Raw genomic sequence first — 16,606 nt, forward strand, 5'->3', positions numbered from 1 at the left:
GAGGAATAGATACAGAAATTGTGGTACATTACACAATGGAATACTACTCAGCAATTAAAAACAAGGAAATCATGAAATTTGCAGGCAAATGGTAGGATCTAGAAAAGTTCATTCTGAATGAGGTATCCCAGAAGGAGAAAGACACACACGGTATATACTCACTTATAAGTGGGTACTAGACCTATACGATAGGATAAACATACTGAAATTTGTACACCTAAAGAAGATAAACAAGAAAGAGGACCCTGGGTAAGACGATCAACCCTCACTTAGAAAGACAAATGGGATGGACATTGGATGTAGGAGAAAACAAGTAACAGGACAGGATCCTACCTCAGAGGGCCTCTGAAAGACTCTACTTAGCAATGTATCAAGCAGATACTGAGACTCATAACCAAACCTTCAGCATTTTCAAGCTAGTAAATATATTAGAAAATAAAGAGTAGATGAGACATAGTTAACTTTAAATTAATGTGGTGGAAGAAATGTATATTTTTTAAAAAAAGAATGTTTATTAATTTTATGTATATGAGTGCTCTATCTGCATGTACACCTGCATGCCAGAAGACAGCATCTGATCACATATATATATATGTATATATATGTATATATATATACATATATATATACTTTCATCTTACTAAATGAGAGTATATATATATGTATATATATACATATATATATACTTTCATCTTACTAAATGAGAGTAAAGTGTAAGTGAAAGCAATTACAAGATACTGATAGACATGAATAATTGACAAAACAATTGACATTCCAAAGAAGACAACATATAGCAAGGAAAAGTATTCAAAGATATATAATAGCAAATTTCTTTAATATATAATAGAAAGTACATACATCCAATAGGAAAAATTGATAGTGGATTGTCAACATTGAAATGTGTTGCTGAATATTAACAAGAGAGAAGTGTTTAGCTCTCAGGCAGGAGAAAATTACTTTAAAATGGAAAAAAAGTCTAGCTTTCATCAGATCATTTTTGTTTGTCTGGTGAGGCAGGATTTCTCTGTGTAGCACAGGATGGCCTTCAACCGTCTTCCTGCTTTTGCTTGATTCTATCAGACTTTTGCAGAAACATTTAGTTCTGGGGAAAAAGAAAAAAAAAAAAAAACCCAGATGCCTACTATTCTTAGACAAGATATTATGCCCACTGTTGTAGCTTGACTGTGAAATGTCCTTTATAAGGCCCATATGTTTGAACATTTGGTCACCAGCTGCTTGCATTGGAAGATATGGAACCCTTAGGAGGCGGGGCCTCCCTAGAGGAAGGAAGTGAGTCAGTACAGATGAGCCTTGAGACTTTATAGCACAGCCCCTCTGCCTTGCCACCCTCTGCTTCTAGTTCATAGAGGTATTGTGATTCACTCTTGCTGTCTCGTCTACCCCACCAGAGTGGACTATATGCCTTGTACTGTAAGACAACATAAAGCCTTCATCTCTTACATTGATTCTTGTCAGGTATTTGGTTATAGCAACTAGAAAATAAAAAAAAAAAAACATTCCTGTGGTATTCACATATAAAGGATTTGGGAGTGGGAGAACATGAGAAAAGAGGGAAGGAAGGCCCCAAGTTCTTGTCAAGTAAAGTTTTGCTAATCAAGAAATTAATTTCACACAAGTCAGAGCATGAAAAAAATGCAGAGAATAGTTCATTATTTGGCAGTGTAGAGTTGGACAGAACATTTCTTTCCACAAGGAACTTAGCACTGTGGTGAGGTAGGGGCTGTCAACTGGAGTACACCCAGGAAATGCTGTAAAACGGACTACACAGGGACCTGAGACCTGAAGACTGAGAACTCAAAGATAGTGAGTGACTTAAGGGACCTTTTTAGTAAGGGTGACAGAGTACAAAGTCTCTCCAATTTCTGCTAGCAGTGTGAAATGGCCATGTGGCTAGGGATGTGCAAGTGTATGGATTTGAGCCTGGAAAGCACTGAGCAGCTTATGAAGGGATCTGTATACTTGCAAAGGGATTTAGACTTAATGTTTTAGATACTGAAAGGCTTAAACCTGGGCAATACTGGATTCTCACAATAATAATAATAATAAAAAGTTGCTAGGGGCTGGAGTATGAGAGATAGGAAGTGTGGAATTATTGCTTGATTGATGCAACGTTTCAGTTAGGAAGATGAATGTATTCTAGAGAGCTGCTGTACATTTTGTTATTGCTGCTGTTTAAAGACAGGTAGCTCAGGTTGGCTTCCAACTGAGAGTATAGCTGAGGATGACGGTGAACTCCCGATCGTCTGGCCTCAGCATCAGGATTACAAGCATGCACCACTGCACCCATTTTTTTTAATTTGTTTTGTGTGTGTGGTATTGATGTCTGTTTATTTTTATTTTTTTTCAACATCCAAAGCTGTTTTTATTTTTTAAATAACAGTAAATCCGGGGTTAGTTATTGTAGCCCTGGCTGGTCTGGAATGCTCGAACTTCCGGCTCTTGGAGCGGACGTAGGGTTTGGTGTGGCTGTGTGGGGTCCCTGGAGCCTTGCCAAAGTGCCAGTACACCTCTCGGCCCTTCTGAGGACCAGACAGGAGCACTGTGCCTCGGCCCTTGGGGAACTCCAGGGCCAACTGATCAGGTGAACCTCCTACCCCTAGCCTTCAGGATGCGACTTCGGGTATGGCTGCTCCCTCGCAGTGCACATTTCCAGAATCCTCACATCATCTGTGACCATCCCTATAATCACACCTGTTTTGCTCTCTCGGCCAGGAAGCTTCATCGGATCACGTGTGACAGGGACAGAGGTGACCAGTTAGTGCGGCTCATAAATAACCCTTTCAGTACAACTTGACTGAAGTTGGAGTTGGTTCATCTGGCCAGAAACCTGTACAGCTTGACTAGCAACCGCAGGTAGATGTCCTGGCTCTTGGCCTCCTTGCGCCAAACCCTCCGGTTCTAGTGGGGAATGTCAACACCCACGATGGCGCCTCCTGCTCGGCCAGGTCCAGAAAGACAGAACTGGACCTGCGCGGAATGGGCAGGGAAAGGGCTCTGCTTGCTTTATTTATTTATTTATTTATTTTTAGATAGGGTCTTACCTGTAACTTTAGCTGTTCTGAAATTTACAGTGTGAACCAGCCTGGCCTCAACTAGCCATGATCCTCCTGCCTCTGACAACTGAGTTCTAGGACTCCAAGTATGTAACATAATTTCTATGTAGTAAACATTGTTCAGAGGAACAGCTTGTGGCACAGTCTTATCAATCCAGCTTTTTGAGAGACTGAGGCAGGAAGATGGCAAATTAAAGGATTATCCAGGAATTCAAGTGCATCCTGGTGTTGGGTTCGTGGTGGGTGGAAGCTGAGAGGTCACTTCAGAGAAAGAAGCTTAAAATGCAAGCTTTATTTTCTGAGCTCAGGGAGGCCATGGGTTCTGGATCTGAACCGTGTCCCAGAAAGGATTCTGTATTGCATATTTAAAGGGTGAAAACCGCAAGACAAGCGGGCATTGGCGAGTGTTAGGGTCATCCAATCAAATTTTAACATTATGGGTTAAGCAAGGGAGTTTCTGTTGGAGGCTGGGCCTCATCCAGGACACCTGGCCTTTAACTATTTTCCAAGACATTCAGTCTGGAATCCAAGTCCCTTAATTTATCCTCTTAGATATTTGGTCTGGAGCTCAAGATTATAAGGGAACAAAGAAGAGGATCACCTGTCTGTAGGATGTGAGGGCTTTGCAGGCTATATATTTTACAATTTAGGCTCCTCGGTTAAGGTAACAACAAGTTTTACAATTTTTTTTTTAACCAGTTAACAGACAATTAGAAAAGTGTTTTAAGGGGCCAGGTAGGAGATGGTTCTGCAGACTTGGGAGTGTGAACGTGGTTTGAGAAGGCTGGCTCTGGAGGTTGCCTCCTTCCATTGGACACCTGGGTTTCATCTGCTCTCCACACAGGTTTAATTTATTATTGTTGTTGGTTGGAGTTGGTTGTGTGTGCTGATGCATACATGCCATGGCATGCATGTTGGGGTCTGGGAACAAGTTTTGAGGGTCAGCTCTGTCCTTTGAGACACCATGTCTCAAAAAGTTAAAAGAGGGCTGGGATGTATTTTTATATATTTATATTTATTTATCCAGTATTCTGCCTGCATGAGTACCAGCAGGGCAGAAGAATATACCTGATTTCATTACAGATTGTTATGAGCCACCATGTTGCTGGGAATTGAACTCAGGACCTTCAGAAGAACCACTTCAGAAGAAGTGGTTAAGTGCTCTTAACCACTGAGCCATATCTCCAGTCCCTGGAGATATATCTTAATGGGGGACACTTGTGTTACGGTTATGAGTGTTAGGTTAAAAAAATTAAGAGTGTAAATCTCATGCTAAGTATTCTAACCATGAAACAGAACAAAACTCATAAAGGGACACACGTAAGTTTTCAGAGGCAATGGGTGTGTTTGCTGCATTGACCATGGTACTGGCAGGGCTATGTTCATGTTTACTCATGGAACTGTACATATTACACATCTACTGGTTTTTGCCTTCCTCCAGCTTACCTTCCTTCCCTTTCTTCTTCTTTTCTTTAAAGAAGAATTGTGCTAGGAGGTGGTGGCATATGCCTTTAATCCCAGTCAAGAGGCAGAGGCAGGTGGATCTCTGTGAGTTCAAGGCTAGCCTGGTGTGTACAGAGAGAGTTCCAGGACAATCAGAGCTATACACAAAGAAACCCTGTCTTGAACAACCCTCATCCCCACACACACTTGAAAAGAAAGAAAGAAAGAAAGAAAAGAAAGAAAGAAAGAAAGAAAGAAAGAAAGGAAAAAAAAAGAAAAAAGGAAAAGTTGCTGTGACCTGCATGACTCTGTGACTGATTTGACTGGGGCAATAGCAGTGAAGAAAAGAGAAAAGCTGTGGTAAGGTGGACTGTGCTGTGTGGGAGATGTAACAACAGCAACCTAGAAAGTCACCAAGTTCATTGTATATGTCCAGAATAAAGAGGAGGCCAGCTAGCTAATGTTGGTAAGGGGAGGGGTGTCCTTCTGGCGTAGCTGTCTCAGGCTACAGTTATCTTGGAGGAGGAAACCTCAGGAAATACTTTCTGTATACACTGTCCACATCAGTACCAGGACCAGAGGAAGGCCTTGCCAGTCTCATGTGTTTGATGCACTGAGATCCATGACATGGCTCTGCCCATGGCAATAGTATACAATCAGGATTTCACCTGCTCTCCACACAAATTTACTTAATTTACTATTGCTTGAGTTTCAGGGACTGAACTCTGGTCATCAGGCTTGCACTGTAAGCACTGCTAATTCAGCTGTGGCAACTCCTTTCCTTCTTTTTGCTGCTGTATTTACTGTACTCTACTATAGCTATTAGAAATCTACTCTGGCAGAGGACATGGCAGCCAGTCCTGTTGAGACCTGACAGGCTAGGGTCAGATGGAAGGGGAGGAGGATCTCCCCCATCAGTGGACTTAGAGAGGAGCAGGGAGGAGATGAGGGAGGGAGGGTGGGATTGGGAGGGAATGAGGAAGGGGGCTACAGCTGGGATACAAAGTAAATAAACTGTAATTAATATAAAAAATAAAAATTTAATTAAAAAAATCTACTCTGACGATAGCTTGGAGAGATTGTACATATGAGGTGGGTAGGGTTTGTTGTCTGAGGTTGGCTAGGAGGAGTCCGCTGCACAGACAAGGCATGAAGGCAGGATGAGGAGGAAGGACAAAGGCTTCCATGCTCCAAACATTTCTATTTCCAATTTCAAATGAGACTTTGTTTTGACCCAATGCTTTTCTTGTCTTTTTCTCAGAAGGGTTTCTTTGATTTCTGTGTGGTCGTTGCATTTTGTGGGGCTTAGTAGCACCTTTTGCAGTTTTAGAAGAGAGAAAATGTGTTCTCATATCCCTAAGACTTGTTTCCTCTGTTTGATTATTTTTATATAATTCCGTTCTTGCCACTACAACCATTTACTTGTTCATTATTTGATGGCTTTCACATTTTTAAAAAAATCCAGATAATTTAAACAGAACACAAACCTCAAGACTGGATCTATTCTTAATGGTGCTTTAGGTGTTTGAACAGGAGTAGGGGACCGCCTGCGGACAGCTGTATCTGGAGAACACTTCAGTCAGCAGTCTCAAACTTTATTGTGAGTATAGATCACCTTATGAGAATACAGATTCTGCCTGCAGTCGTGGCGCTCACCTTTAATCCCAGTGCTTGGAAGGCAGAGGCAGGTGGATCTCTGTGTTCGAGGCCAGTCTGGTCTACGGAACAAATTGCAGGGCTGCCAAGGCTACACATAAAAACCTTCTCTTAAAAACTAAAACAAACCAACAAACAAAAACAGATTTTTGACTCAAGAAATGGGAACAGGATTAAGATTCTGAATTTTGATCAATTTATTTATCTTTTATGGTGCTGGGGATTGATAGATAAGCTAGATATGCATACTGCTGCTGAGCTATATCCCCTGCCCAAGAGAAACAAATACCACTGATTTATAATTGACACTTTTGTAGCAAAGTACTATGCTACAAGTGAAAATAATCAAATGTCCTTTAATTATATGTAGCAGGTGCAAGCATTTAAAAGTTTGCATGTGTGTGTGCACATGCGCACGTGAAAATGTATGCATGTCTGTGTGGTCAAGTGAGTACTTTAGCTGTGCATTACACGTGGGTTTCTGATCTGTGTACCATTGAATAAGCTCATTCATTCATTTCTGGCCACTGCGGTGTTCTTGTGAATTTCAGTGAAGTCAGTTCTGTTAGGTCATGTTTTTTTTTTGTCCTAGGATATCCTGAAGTGATGCAACTTTGACATCTAGGGCTGTGGTTGCTGGGACAAGTTTCCACTAGATAAGCTCCTTTAGTCAATTTCCTACTGTAAAGAAAACCCAGCATTTTTATCAACATGAAGATGAACAGTTGGTGAATAAAATCACTGTACTACATGGTTTCATTAAATTCACTTATTCAGAGGACAAACAATTGAATCATACAACCACATTCTAAGTTCAGGATTAATTTACCTTTATAGATAATATTTGTAAAACTTTCTAAAGCAAACAGAAAGCAGGAAGAGGGCTGGGAAAACGAATCCTAAGAGCACTTGTTCTGTAGGCATAAGGACCTGGGCTTGAATCCCCAGAACTCATGAGGGGTACAGATGCAAATGCCTACAGCTGCAGTGTTGAATCATGGAGACAGGTAGATCCTGAGAGCCTACTGAACAGCCAGTCTAGCAGGGGAGTTTCCAGCTGAGCACAAGAACCCATCTTAAGGCAGTAAGGCGGTTAGCAACAGAAAAGGATATCTTATCATCCTTCAGCAGCCTCTGCTCGCTTATGAGTGTGTGTAATTCATGTACATGTTTCCCGCCGTCACACACACACACACACACACACACTCAGAGACAGAGAGACAGAGAGGGACAGAGGCAGGAAAAGTAGAATTGGCAAAACTTTTTTTTTTCTCAAGTGGACAACTATACTTGAACGAAAGGTATTTGGAACCCATTTTTGGCATGTTTATGGTTTAGTATAACTGGACCATAATGTGCTCATCTCTGATTAAAAAAAAAAATAAGAAAAGAAGAAACTTGTTTGAAAAAGCTGGAGAGGTGACACTTCTAGTTCCCTTTCCTCTTGTGAATGAATCAGTCTTACACATAGCCTGTGGGTAACAGAAACTGTATGGGTGGACTGCTAACCTGGCTCACCAGTGTGATGGATGCAGCAATTTTCCTTTGCATTTGTGCCTTTTGTCACACTTTAAAAGGCACCAGAAAAAGTGCTGAGAGTACGCAGCGTCCCCAGAATGGGCCACGTGCCTTGATGACATGCATTAAGATTCAGGAAGAAAGAGACATTCTCCTTACAGTCCAAAGGAGTATTATTTTGGTCTTACTAGTTTTCTTTTCCTTTTCCTTTTTCTTTTTTTGCCTGTAAACATCTGTGACTCTCTCAGGATTGTGCTGTGCACTAAAAATAAAGCTCCAGCGCATGAGTCACTGTGTTTTCACTGAGTCAGGGATGTAGATTTTGGAGAGGAATCAGTGGCATGGGGGTGTTGTAAAATTGGCAATAACATCACTCGACATGAAAAGAATTCTGAGCATGATCATAGGCACTTCTTTGCCTGCCAAAAAAAAAAAAAAAAAAAAAAAACCAACACCAAAAAACCTCTAACCAGGAAGCTCAGACTTCTTCCTGGTTTTACACATCTTGAGGTAATGTCACTTTGATGTCTGGTGCTGTGGTCCAGTTTCCACTAGATAAGCCCATTTAGCCACTTAATATTTACTGTAAAGAAAAACTAGTATTTTTGTTGACATTAAGATGATCAGTGTATAAAATTGTCATGCTGCATGATTTCATTATTTTAAATTCATTTATTCAGAGAATTAACAATTAAATCATACAACCATATTCTAAGTTCAGGATTAACTTACCTTTACAGATATTTAGGCTGTAGCCTAATAGAAAATAGAAAGTAGGAAGTAATCTCAGTGCTGTATTGCTATTGGCCTTTGGCTGCCTAGAACCTGTGTGCAGATCGTACCTGTCTGCTACAGTGTGGACAGAGCTGTTGCTACACATGTCTGTATGTAAGACAGTCTGAACTGAGTTCATGTTTAAAAGAATTCATAAACCCCCCCAGCATTCTCACTCAAGATAGTATTTTAAAAAACCCTCAGAACAACTCAGTCACCACTGTGGAGAGGACCAAGTGAAAACCTAGGTGGAGACACCATCAGCCAGCCCAGGGCCCTGAACAGAGCAACAGCAGAACTAGAGTGCGGGAAAAGATGACCTCACATTCCAGCATTGTACTTCATCTTTAGAAACTATATTGTCCATGCACGTTTCTGGTACTTAAATTTTTTTTCACAGTAAAATACAAACATGCTTTCAAGGCATAGTCCACTTAAAAGTATAGAAATTGAATTTGAAACTGGCTTGGAGGCTGTGGTCTGACGGTGCCCAAGGTATAGCTCTAGTAATATGCCTCTGAAATATTGAAATAAACATTTTAAGGCTGTGTAGTAAAATAATATACTCATTAAATTGGAAAGTGGTGAAGATAAGAGACATAAATAATGTGCTGAATGATGGAATTAATATCTGAATCATCTTGGTTAGTTGAAAGGTGAAAGGTCAAATTTAAAGAAACTAAACTTGCTAACATAAAGTGCTGCACTAAAAATAGTTTTACTTGGGAGGATGGAACTCGGAGGGGAGGAGGGGAGAAATGAGACCATCACAGACTAGAAAGAAAAACAACTGGACCTTGAATAAGGGCCAGCTTAGAAAGAAGAACAGTCAGACAATTAGGGCTACTAAACCTTGAGTAGAGGCCAGACCAGATGGCCCTCCTCAGAAGACGGAATGAGCTTCTTTTGAGATAAGAAAACCTGAGGCAGGGAGGACTGCCCTTGAAAGAAGCTGTAAGCTGCCAGCTGCAAAACTGCTGTCTTTTCTGCTGACCAGTCAATGTAAAGATACATGTGTGGCCTGATTTTTAGGTATAAAAACTCTGTGCTTTGTATGCTTGGGGTCGTCTCCTGCCTTGAAGGGGCGACCCCCATCGCGATCGGAATAAACTGCCTCTTGCTTTCGCATGGAACCTCGGTCTGGGAGTCTCTTTGGGGAGGGAGCGGTACGGAGTCCCTGCATGGGGAGCGCAGGTTTTTCAGAGGGATGGGGCTACAACTGGAATGTGAAGTGAATACAAAATAAATAAGTTAAGAAAGCCTTGCTCATTTTTATTTACATATGTGTGCGTGTGCCTGCTTGTCTGTATGCACACCAAGTGTATGAGGAATCCAGAAGCTGGATACTCTGGCTGTGAGCTACCTGTTGTGGGTGCCAGGAACCAAACTTGGATCCTTTGCAAGAGCAGCGAGTATTAACTGCTGAGCCATCTCTTCAGGCCCTAAGTGCTGACATTTCTTAAGTAAATGCTGGATGGGATCAGCAGCTTATTGTAAAAGGAACTTTTATTTTCCTGCTTCAGCTGTTGTCTCAGAGGCTCACAGTCCCTTTCAGCTAACCTCGGCCTCGTCCTGGAGGCTTCTAGCCTCCATATAGTCTAACCTAGGCCTAGAATGTTTTCAGCCTCTGAGACTTACTGCTGAATAAACTCACCCTTTCTTGTTCTTTTTGAGCTCATAGCTGGCTGGTTCAATTCAGCTGTTCTGGTTTAAACTCCTCTCCCAGATGACCAATTCAATCTTCCTTTCCTCTCGGCCTCTGAATTGCTCTGCCTGGCCTCAAATGAACTGCAAAAATCTGCTCTATTCTCTTGCCTTCTCCCCTTGCTCTAATTCTCAGGCTCATTTGATCTTCATCTGTGTCTAACTTGTTCTCTCTCCAACCTGTCTGTGTATATCTGTCCTGTTAAAACTGTCTCCTCTTTCTCTCTGCATTGCCCCTTAAGTGGCTTCCCTTCCTTCTCTCTTGTAAGAGTTGGGCATATCCTATTTTGTCAAATCTTTCTCTGATTCATCACTATTTCTGCCACTCAATTAGACATCACTTTCAAACATGGGTGCTTCCTTTCACAGATTATCTCTTCCTTCATTGTTTGGGATTAAAGGTGTGAACCACCATGCCTGGACCTAAGCTTTTCTTTACCTGAAACCTGCTAAATACTAGGCTGGCCTTAAAGTCAAATCTGCTTGCCTCTGTCTTCTGGATTAAGTGTGTGTTTATATTCCAGATGGATCACACAGACTTAGAAGGTTTTTGGATGTGATCTCTTGCCAGAGCAACCATATTCTGAATTACAATTCCTCTACAGTTCAGATCTCAGTGGCAACTAATTGGCTACTCCTCATGTTACTGTAAAACAACAAAAGTAGTTGAATGTGGTTTTACTTATTTCTATTATACAATTTTATTTAGTGAACAGTCAAGGCTCTCCAAAACTATTACACAGATATCATTAGTTTCCCATCCAGTCAAAGTTCTCAAGTATGTAAAAGCTTATTTACAACTTAGTTTCTACTTCAGAAACATATCATCAGTGCTTCTATACCACTCAGTAGACATCTGTTTAAGAACTAATCTACTATAAATGATCTGAATATAAAAAAACCTACTGTAAATGATCCAGATATAGAGATATTATAATTAATTTTTTTAATTATTAAATTTAAGACTTTGTGCTGTACTAAAGAATTAAATAATACATTATCTCAAATCAATTGAATCCGTTTTATTTTGGTCAACTGCTCTTGGGTGTGGACCCATATATGGAGTATGATCCATATACCAAAGCTCACACTACTGAAGAAAACTGGCTCCCTTTCTCCCAGCAGCTATCAAATGCCGATAGCTGCTCAAAGAGGTCTGGAACTTCATGCCTGTAGTCGCCCGAGACCACCAATAGTAACCGCCTGCGCAAGGGGCTGGGAATTAAAAGAGACAGAGAACACGAAGAAGTGACGCCAAGACAGTGCTCTGATCAAGGCGCCATCTTTATCACAGAGTAAACCACTTCTATAGGTTTCCAAGTAAACATCCAAGCAAAACAGGAGGCTTAACTAGGCAAAACAGGAGGCTTAACTAGGCAAAACAGGAGGCTTAACTAGGCAAAACGGGGTGTCAGCTGAAAACAAGAATAGCGAGCCAGCATGACTTACACACACATGACCATCTTAGGTCCAATGGAATGGCTACCTCACATTCCTTCTTTCCACTCTCATTCTGTTGATCTGGCTAGAGTTTGTGCAGGTCTTATGCAAGCTGTCACAATGTCTGTGAGTTTATGTGAGCAATTACCTTGCTGTGACTGGAAAACACCATGTTTTAAAAAGACGTCTGTCACCTCTGGCTTTAAAATCTTTCCACCTGCTATTCCCTTGATCTCCAACTTTTGAACGGGAAAGGGATTATATTGATGTCCAACTTAGGGGCATCAAGTTTCTTATTCTCTGCATATTTACGTTGTAAGTCTTTGTGTTAGTTGTCATGTACTGAAAGAAGCTTCTCTGATGAGGGTTGAGAAATGCACTCATTTATGAGTATAGCAATAGGAATAGTTTTAATGTTCATTTAGTAGAATAAAAGTAGTAGGTTTCCCCTAGATCCCATGACCTATTTATCCACAGGTTCTTGGTTTCATTAATAGTGCCAGTTAGGGTTCCATCTCATGGAGAGGGCCTTAAAGGAGGCTCTTAAAAACTTAAAACAGAAAGTCGTGTGCCTTCATTTTGTAGCTTTCAGGGCTCTCAACTAAAGTTACTTTCCTCTGGTAGTGTGCCTTCTAGCACTATAAAAGCTAGCCATTTGGGATGAAGCTTCCAGGTCTGATTGATTTCTCTATGTCCTATGACTCAGTCATATGTTGTCTTCAGCAACAAAGTCTTACTGCCAACTTCTGGGGAGGGTAAGCAAGAGCAATGGCAATAGCCTGTAATGGGTATGTATGGGACCTTAGTGTCCAACTCAGAGGAGGTAACCCGCTAATGGCAATGGAGGTTTTGTTTGGTAGAAAGTGGTGTTTAGTTTGGTGTTGTCCCTTTCTGTTACGGTTTGGATAAGAGTAGCCCCCATGGGGTCATATATTTGGATGCTGGGTCCCCAGCTGGTAGAACTGTTTGGGAGAAATTAGGAGGCACAGTCATATTAGAGGAGGTGTGTACTGGGGTGAATACTCAGCTCTCAGAACCCCAAGTCATCCTTAGTCAGCACTGTCAGCCTTGTGGTTGTGGATCAGGATGGAAACTCTCAGTTCCTGTTCCAGCACCACGCCTGCCTGCCTATGTGTTGCCATGCTCCCTGCCATGATGACAGCTCCCCCTCTGACAATGAAAGCCCTCAATAAACTCTTTCTTCTGTTAAATCGCTGTTTTAGTTAGGATTTCTATTGTCAGGAAGCGACACCATGATCAAGACAACTCTTGTGAAAGAAAGTATTTAACTGGGGACTTGCTTACAGTTTCAAAGGGTGAGTCTATTATCATGGCAGGGAGGACAGCAGCAGGCAGGCTTGGTCCTGGAGCGGTAGCTGGGAGCTTTACATCCTGACTCACAGTCATCAGGCAGAGAAAGAGATGCCCCTGAGTGTGGTGTGGGCTTTCGAAACTTCAAAGCCCATCCCCTTCCACACACCTCCTCCAACCAGAACACACCTCCTAATCCTTCTAATACAGTTTATCAACTGGGGATGAAACATGCAAATATATGAACCTATGGGGGGCATTTTCATTCCAGCCAACCCAGTTGCCCTGGCCATTTATACATTAGAAGTGAGGAAATGAGTGGCCCTATTACTTGTGAAATGCAGGTATTTGAATACAGGAAAACATTAAAAGCATGAGTTATATTGGATCCAGTTTAAAAGATTCTCCAGTGATCAAACTTAGTAACTACAGTTTTAAGTGGTAGGCTGCCATTAGCAGCCTATGGTTCTTAGACACCCCATGCTAATATTAATGCATAGGTTTTCCTTTTCTTTAAAGCAATTTAGTAAAAAGCATTGCATACAAATTGCATTAGACTGCTTTCTTTACAGTAAGTATTTCATGTGGCAACACATGAAAAATATACATTTGTAGATGAAGAATATTCTGCTCATTTGCTAAGAATGAAGTTTAATAACCTAATATAATTAAAAATTAAACACATCTTATTAGCTACCAACATTAGTGGTAGTATTGCTCTGCAATAAAACTGCTTCTTATAATGGATGTGTGGGATGAAATTAGCAATAATTATAAGCTGGTAATGCATTGCTATGTTCATATCTTGGGGAACATAGCTTAGTTTTTTGTGTCTTTCTGGATTCTGTAAATATGTAATTTTTATGGCAATAAAGTAGATACATTTTCTTTAACAGAAGATAAATGTTGAATAGACTGAATTGCTGGAAAGCATCTTTTTAAAAATTTCTTTTATTGTTATTATTATCATTTATTACAATTTATTCAATTTGTATCTTGGCTGTGTCCCCTTCCCTCATCTCCTCCCAATCCTGCCCTCCCTCCCTCTTCTCCCCCTGTGCCCCTCCCCTAGTCTACTGATAGGTGAGGTCTTCCTTTCCTTCTATCTGACCCTAGCCTATCAGGTCTCATCAGGACTGGTTTCATTGTCTTCCTTGTGGCCTAGCAAGGCTGCAACCTCCCCTCCCCTGGGGGGTGGTGATCAGAGAGCTTGTCACTGAGTTCATGCCAGAGAAAGCCCCTGCTTTCCTTACAAGGGAAACCCACTTGGATATTGAGTCTGTGGGCTACATCTGAGCTGGGGTTTTAGGTCCTCTCCAGGCATTGTCTTTGGTTGGGGGTATCAGCCTCTGCAGGGCCCTCAGGGCTCAGTTTTTTTTTTTTTTTTTTTGGCTCTGTTGGTCTCCCTTTGGAGCTCTTGTCCCCTCCAGGTCTTTCTATCCTCCCCTTTCTTTCCTAAGAGTCCCTGTACTCTGCCCAAAGTTTGGTTATGAGTCTCAGCATCTGCTTCCATACCTCGAACAGTAGAGTCTTTCAGAGGGCATCTATGGTAGGTCCCTATCCTGTTCCCTGTCTTCTCCTGATTCCCGTGTTTATCACGTTTGTCATGATTGAGGATTGAGCATCTTCCCTAAGGTCTTCCTTGTTATTTAGCTTCTTTAGGAGTATAGATCTTAGTATGTTTATCCTATATTATATGGCTAATATCCACTTATGAGTGAGTATATACCCTGTGTGTCTTTCTGCTTCTGGGTTACCTCACTCAGGATGATCTTTTCTAGCTCCCACCATTTGCCTGAAATTTTTAGGATTTGCTTGTTTCTAGTTGCTGAGTAGTAGTCATTATGTAAATGCATCACAATTTCTGTATCTATTTCTCTGTTGAGGGACATCTAGATTATTTCCAGCTTCTCACTATTATGAATAAAGCTGCTATGAACATGACTGAGCAAATATCCTTGTATAGTTGAGCATATTTGGATATATGCCTAGGAGTGATATCACTGGTTCTTGAGGTAGCACTATTCCCAATTTTTTGAGAAAGTGCTAGATTGATTTCCAAAGTGGTTGTAAAGTTTCCATTCCCACCAGCAGTGGAGGAGGGTTCCCCTTTCTCCACAACCTCTCCAGCATGTGTTGTCACTTGAGTTTTTGATCTTAGCCACTCTGATGGGTATAAGGTGAAATCTCAGTATTGTTTTGATTAGCATTTCCCTGATGATTAAGGATGTTGAACATTTCTTTAATTGTTTCTCTGCCATTCGATATTTTTCTATTGAGAATTCTCTCTTAATCCTTAAAACAATGAAAAAGCAGTATTCTTTTGCAAGATTTTTATTATATACATTGGTAGACCTAATGAATGTATATAATAAGAATCTAGCAAAAGAACACTGCTTTCTAATTGTTTTAAGGATTATATTCCCTTTGGCATTGTTTGCTTTTCTAAAGCTAACCTGTTTTTAAACTAGAAAATTGTCAGCTGTATGGTAAGATGTGGATCTTGTTACTGGTATCTCTTGAATGCTTATTTCATTAAAAATGATTGCTTTTGTTCAAAACTCATTATGAGAATAATCTCTGATACTCTTTATACATTTCAAAAAGGATTTTTTTTTTAGTATTTGGCCTAGTATTTATGTAAATGTACTTTTAAAATACATACTTTTTGTGTGGTGATCTCTCTGTTGGTGGCATGTTCTTGGCAGTGTGGTGCTGGCAGCCTAAATTGGAGTATTCTGGACTAAAGCTAATTTAGTAATTTTCTGTGGATTTGTTCCCTGTTGCCCTTTCATAACTGTGGGAGGATTTTCTTATTCACACAAAAGTTAAATTAAATGTAAAGCTTAAAAAAAATTCCAGATTTTTAGAAACTATTTTTTAAATACCGACCAGCACACATTCCTATAAGGTATGGAAGGGCAGAGAGCACTAACTGTTGCTTCCCCACTGAGTGCAAGCTAAGAGATTGACCATCTTATGGTTTTCTGTGCAAGAATTATTTAAATATATCAACACACCATGTTTTTGTTAAGGAAATACAATATTCTCTTGGCTTTAGAGGATTCCTCATTGATTATTTACATTTTTGTTTAGTGTGTGAGACTAAATCCACAACTCCTTGAATACTTGGTAAACATCTTGCCATAGAGCTGTATCTCCTGACCTCACGTGCTAGCGTTAGTATGGAGATGGCAGACAGGCATCGCCCAGCAGAGGGGACTGCATGCCAGTTTCATCCACTCTCTTCTCCTGGAGGTTCAATAAATTTAGAAATACTTGGCTAATTATCCAGAGTTTTGTTATAATAAAAGAAGTTGAACATCTGGTCAGTTCTTAGTTACCAGTATTGATTTTATGTTATTACTGCATTACTCTAATTTTCATAGTATTTGAATATAACAGATTATTCCCATTTAGAGATAAGGAAAACTGAAGCTCAAAAGAGTTAAGGGTAAACCAGTCCAAAGTTGAAGTGTAAATAAATTGGTGATTCCAATATTTAGACTATGGAATCAGCCTGGCTGCCAGAACCTTTGTCTGATATAATCTTTTTTTTTAATGGAAATAATTTGGTGACAAACTCAACAGCTGTCTATCTTTATCTTGTGCCCAGGCACTGTTTATGCAGAGATGCATCATTCCCTGAAAGTGGAATGGCAAATCTCACTTTTCTTGTCTTTTTT

General features: G+C 40.5%; 1 pseudogene; it reads right to left on the reverse strand.

Annotated features, from left to right (window-relative positions):
- Positions 1–2,390: 2,390 nt before the first annotated feature.
- LOC110540181 (large ribosomal subunit protein eL18-like) overlaps positions 2,391–16,606 on the reverse strand; it is a 55,030-nt pseudogene continuing 40,814 nt past the window's right edge.

The sequence above is a fragment of the Meriones unguiculatus genome, chromosome 7 (genome assembly GCF_030254825.1).
Source record: "Meriones unguiculatus strain TT.TT164.6M chromosome 7, Bangor_MerUng_6.1, whole genome shotgun sequence".
NCBI lineage: Eukaryota > Metazoa > Chordata > Mammalia > Rodentia > Muridae > Meriones > Meriones unguiculatus.